This window comes from Pezoporus wallicus, unplaced genomic scaffold (genome assembly GCF_028554395.1).
Source record: "Pezoporus wallicus isolate ANWC-B61680 ecotype Strahan unplaced genomic scaffold, APGP_CSIRO_Pwel_v1 scaffold_13239, whole genome shotgun sequence".
Classification (NCBI taxonomy): Eukaryota; Metazoa; Chordata; class Aves; order Psittaciformes; family Psittacidae; genus Pezoporus; species Pezoporus wallicus.
The window spans coordinates 8,084,162-8,090,161 of record NW_026642052.1 but is presented as its reverse complement, the minus strand read 5'-3'; the positions used below and the strand labels follow the sequence as shown (position 1 = coordinate 8,090,161).

Genomic DNA, 6,000 nt, shown 5'->3' with positions numbered 1-6,000 from the left:
CAAGAAAGGGAAAATGGATGACCTGGGGAATTACAGACCAGTCAGTCTCACCCCTGTGCCTGACAAAATCTTGGAGCAGATTCTCCTGGAAGGCATGCTAAGGCACATGAAAAACAACAAGGTGCTTGGTGACAGCCAGCATGGCTTCACTAAGGGGAAATCCTGCCTGACCAATTTGGTGGCCTTCTATAATGGGGCTACAGAACTGATGGACAGGGGTAGAGCAGTTGATGTCATCTCCCTGGATTTGTGCAAAGCTTTCGACACTGTCCCACATGACATCCTTGTCTCTAAATTGGAGAGACATCAATTTGATGGATGGACCACTCGGTGGATAAAGAACTAGTTGGATGGCTGCATGCAAAGAGTTGAGGTCAATGGCTCAGTGTCCAATTGGAGATCAGTAACGAGTGGCGTCCCTCAGTGATCAGTGTTGGGACTGGTCTTGTTCAACATCTTTTTCAGTGACACGGACTGTGGGATTGAGTGTGTGACAGTGACACCAAGCTGTGTGTCTCAGTTGGTACTCTGGAGGGAAGGAATGCCATTCAGACGAACCTTGACACACTTGTGAGGTGGGCTGATGCTAACCTCATGAAGTTTAACCATGTCAAATGCAAGGTCCTACACCTGGGTCGGAGCAATTCCAGGCACAGCTACAGGTTAGGCAGAGAAGAGATTCAGAGCAGCCCTGCGGAGAAGGACCTGGGGGTGTTGGTTGATGAGAAAATGAACGCAGTGCACATTAACAGCCCAGGAAGCCAACTGTATCCTGGGCTGCATCAAGAGGAGCGTGACCAGCAGGTCGAAGGAGGTGATCCTGCCCCTCTACTCTGCTCTCATGAGACCTCACTTGGAGTATTGTGTGCAGTTCTGGTGTCCTCAACATAAAAAGGACATAGAGCTGTTGGAACAAGTCCAGAGGAGGGCCACGAGGATGATCAGGGGACTGGAGCACCTCCCATATGAAGACAGGCTGAGAAAGTTGGGGCTGTTCAGCCTGGAGAAGAGAAGGCTGCTTGGAGACCTCATAGCAGCCTTCCAGCATCTGAAGGGGGTCTATAGGGATGCTGGGGAGGGACTCTTTCTTCATTAGGGACTGTAGTGACAAGACAATGGGTAACAGGTTCAAACTTAAACAGGGGAAGTTTAGACTGGGTATAAGGAAGAAATTCTTTACTGTGAGGGTGGTGAGGCACTGGAATGGATTGTCCAGGGAGGCTGTGAATGCTCCATCTGTGGCAGTGTTCAAGGCGAGGTTGGATGAAGCCTTGGGCGACATGGTTTAGTGTGATATGTCCCTGCCCATGGCATGGGGATTGGAACTAGATGATCTTAAGGTCCTTTCCAACCCTAACGATTCTATGATTCTATGATTTTCTAGTGAAAGAAAGCATAGAATCAATGGATAACTGGTGGGTTTTTTTTTGTGTTAAACATGCCATCAGTTACGAGATACAATGAATACGATAAGAAATACAAATTTCCATTTTATAGCAAGTAAGGCATTTACTCTAAAAAGTGATAAAACATAGAAAGGTTATCACAATGTTTAATTTGTGATTATTCTTCAAGACAGAGCACATTCTAAGCAGGATCCTAATGATTTAAAGAAGCATTTGGTGTTGATAGCCTGTGTCTAGATCCAGAAGACAACTGTGTTTCATATGGTCAGTGACCACATTATGTAAGTATTCTATACTGTCTGAAACTATAGAAACTTTTTTTTCTTGTATGGATCCTGTTGAACTGTTTCATCTTAAAAAATATTTCTTTTTTCTTCAGAACAGAGAAAGTATTACTCAAAATGTTTTTAATATAAACACACCATTAATAGTTTTTGTTAATTTGGAAAGGGGAAAGAGCAAAGAATTTTTGCTGACTAACCAATTTCAACCAGTTTGAAATTGGTTAGGTTAGTCAACTCTTTTTTGTTTGTCCCTTTTATGTGGTACTGACATTGTACAAGAGGAGTCTCTGGGATTGTACTTTGGTCACAATGTTGTTACCACAGCAATAAAGAAAAGGGAAAGTTGGAGAAAATGGTGGTGGTGTTACAAAATGTTATGACAAACCTGGATTAAAGTGGAAGCAAAGTCTGTGCCCTGGTAAGAGACCATGGGTTCATGAAGCATGTCTTCTTCATATTTCTAGCTCTGTGACAGATATAGGAAATCAAAAGGCAGATGTAGTTAATTGTTACAAAGGTCCAAACACTAAAAATAGAGGCCTAGCAGGGAAAGCATATGAAAAATTGCATTGCATTAATAACAGTGAAAGCATTATGTTAAAGAAGCCAAACAAATCAATGTCCTTGCAGTTAAATGGCCTTTTCTGAGAGCAAACCATGAATAACTTCCTCTAATCAAATCTGCAGAGAGTATACACACTGGATAGAAGGGCAGAGGAACTTGATATGACAAGGTATACAAGTCACACATTGTCCTATACAGGACAAATTTTCAACAGAATGCAAACCTTCACTTTTTTCAAATTTATGTGTGTTTCCTGGAGAAACAAGAAAAGTTAGAAATGTTCCTAGTCAATTTCTGACATCAATAGAAAGATTCCTACTGACTTTACACTCTAATGTATCAGCTCATAATTAACAGGGGCAATACAGAAAGCAGCAGATAATGCACCAATAGCAAAAGAAGGTGGCTGTAAATTTGCCCTCTTTACAGTTATTGCTTTAAGAAGAAATACTTAAAGTCATATATTATGGTGTTCTAAGAAGTCATAGGTTGAGTAAAGGTGGCACACATCAGCATATAAAGCCACTCACCAAAGGGATGTTTGAAATTTAACATAGTGCCCTCCCTCTTAAGATTTCACCGTGTAGCAGCACAAAATAAAAGGAAATCTCTTGCTGTGTTTCTTCTTTTTATACGGCTAATAGGACTAAGTTAAATAAAATATAAAATTTGCATAAAGTTTGTTAGAATTGCTTTTTCACAGATAGGCTTCTATTTCAAGTCTCTCATATAGATAAATAGTCTTGGACTAATAAAAATTCATTTTTAGATCTGCCTCTTTTTAGGTTTCTAGATAAACAGTGAGAAAATCTGTAGGAAGAGCAAACATTCATACACAAACATGGCCTAGAATAATGCTTCCATCTTTGCATGAGAATTGCAACATACTCAAGTGTTGAATGCTGTGAACAATGGCATAAACCAAACATTTTGCTTTGGGTTAAACATATTATTTTCCTTTAATTCTTGGTCATTGTGGCAATCTAATAGGAAGTCAGCAATGAGTGAAAACATATGTAATGAGCATGTAATATTGTATCGTATTTCAATGGGCTTGTTCAGCCTGGAGGAGAAGGCTCTGGGCAGACATTAAAGCAGTCTTCCACTACCTAAAGGAGGCCTCCTAGAAATCTGGAGAGGGACTTTTTACAAGGGCATTTAGTGATAGGATAAAAGGAAATGACTTTAAGCTGACAGAGAGTAGGCTTAGATTAGATATTGGGAAAAAAATATTCACTATGAGGGTGGTGAGGCATTGGCACAGATTGCTCAGAGAAGCTGTGGCTGCCCCATCCCTGGAAGTGTTGAAGGCCAGGTTGGATAGAACATTGAGAAACCTGGTCTAGTGGAAGGTGTCCCTGCCCATGGTACAGGAGTTGGAACTAGATGATCTTTAATGCCCCTTCCAACCCAAACCATTCAATGATTCTATGATTCTATGATATTTAGAGCTGTACTGAGGTGCAAATTGTGTTCCTAAACCAATTTGTAACATTCTAAGGGCCTCCCTGGAGTCTACTGGTGAATCTGCATTTCTGTAGGAAGAGATCTCGAGTATGTACTAACCTTTTCACACTTAATACTGTTGCCAGGAGCTGGTACATCACAGAATAGAGTCTGCCTGGGTACCAGCTTCAGGCAGTGAGGGTAGGGGAGAGCAGTGTCACTCAACATCAAATTTTGGAGAAGAGTCACTTGGCAGTATAAACTGATAAGTAGTGTGGGGACTAATCCTATCGTGTGACTTCTCAAGCTACAGGTAGTGAGATTACTTGTGCATTTGAAGTTAAGCACATACACAAGCATTGTATGACCATGGTCATAACTTTTTTCTCCACAGTATTTAAAATAATTTAAAACAATATAAAATTATTTGTTCAGTTCTTAAAACCCTTAAGATGACATAGCTGAGAGCAGGTGTTCCTGCACTTACTTGTTCCTGAAGATACGGAGTCATTGACTTAATGATTGTGACCTCAAATTACAGAAGATGCTTAATGCTACTGTCAGAGAAGTATAAAGCTGCTTTAAAGAGAAGAAACACAGAAACAGAGTATCTCTAAACATGAGAGAGAGAATTTTCAGACAGAAATGGATGCTGAGGTCTCATATGCAGTGAGGTATTTATTGCCAAAGGCGTTATCTGAATTACAGAGTTATTTCTACATCTCTTTTCACACTAAATAGCTCCCCTGTGCCATTTAAAAGGGCCATGGCATTCATTTTATTTCATGGAGAATGAGCAGCTTGTTACATGGACAGAATAGAATTTATTCCTGTGTATCAATTTTTTCTTTCCAATGATGAAATATTTTAAGATGGCTGAGAAAATATCTTTCATGCAATGCGTTAAACAAGTTTTAAATGACCTGGACATTTTTTTTTCTAAAATAAAAAAAAAGAAACATTTATCATTAACTCATTGTTTCCAGATTTCTTTTTGCTGTTATAAAAAAAATGCTTAATTTTATTTTTCTTTCTTGAATTATATTCTGTTCTGAAAGCCTTATCTTTTGATATTATTTGCATATATTACTACAAAGTTTATATCTATATATATTTATTTATATAAATAAAGCTTTACAGGATCTCTTCCTGCTCAGATGCACTTGTTAGTGCAATTATACAGTTCTGACCCGAAGGAAGCAACAGGAAGTATAGCTTAGATTATTACAATAGCATTGAATAGTATGTGCTTTTTTTCCTCTTTTGTAATTAGAAGATTATTCCTGATAAAACTGACATTTTTTTGCAAGGATTTAGGGTTCCTGTGGGATGTTGTTAACTCTAACACTGAATGTGACAGAGAATGCTGAGGTTTGGCAATTTGCATCTGACATCTATGAAACAAGAGAAAATCAGTGTTAAAGCTCTGCCTGTGTTCACAATAAAATACATCAGGAAAAGGGAAAACAGTTCCCCCCCCCCCCCCCCCCCCGGTGTTTTTCTAGATAACTGTTGCAAAAAAGTTCTGAAACAGATAAAATGGTTTTGATTTTTCTCTTGGATCATCAGGAAAGCTGTGTCTCCATCTTTTCTTTTTCTTTCTTTCTTTTTTTTTTTTTTTAACCCACTCCAAAGCCCTGCTTTCATTGGGAAATGAAAGAAAAATACCCAGAGAAGTTGTGGACGCACCATAGCTGGACATGTTCAAGGCCACGTTGGGTGGGACTTTGAGCAACCTGTTATAGTGGAAGGTGTCCTTGCCCATGACAGTGATTGGTGCAACGAGATGATCTTGAAGGTCCCTTCCAACCCAGAGTGTTCTATAATGACTCTATAATGATCCTATGATGATCCTATGATGATTCTATAATGATGAAATAAAACCACTGGATAAGGCCATACTAAAAATAAAATCCATATCTGCAATGGTGAGCCATGATGGATGCCCGGAGAAGAGCAACGAGGAGAGGATAAGCAGTCTGCAAGACTTCCCAAGAATGCTTCTGCAGCCTTCTTCCCCTAATGATACAGTGGCTGCACTATCAAGAGGCTGCCTACTCTAACATCATGTTAGCTTGCTTTCATATGAGCAGCACTATAACCAAATGTTAAGGATAACTTTTTCAAAATTCTTAGTTGCAAGAATTCACCAAAAAATACCACAGTTCTTTGGGCATGTGTTTGCCGTAGAAGGAACTAGACTTTGTGGATGACCTCATGGACCAAGAGTCTAAAGAAATGGATTGAAAGGCATAATTTAAATGATAGGTGACAATCTTCATTTGCATCCTGCTCTCCA

General features: G+C 39.4%; 1 long non-coding RNA gene across 1 annotated transcript in view; it reads right to left on the bottom strand.

Moving 5' to 3' along the window:
* Positions 1-2,088: 2,088 nt before the first annotated feature.
* The window catches only part of LOC130608661 (uncharacterized), a 48,858-nt gene continuing 44,946 nt past the window's right edge, over positions 2,089-6,000 (bottom strand). Inside the window, exon 3 of the long non-coding RNA XR_008974600.1 lies at positions 2,089-2,156. This is a non-coding gene — a long non-coding RNA (uncharacterized LOC130608661). The remainder of the gene's footprint in view (positions 2,157-6,000) is intronic.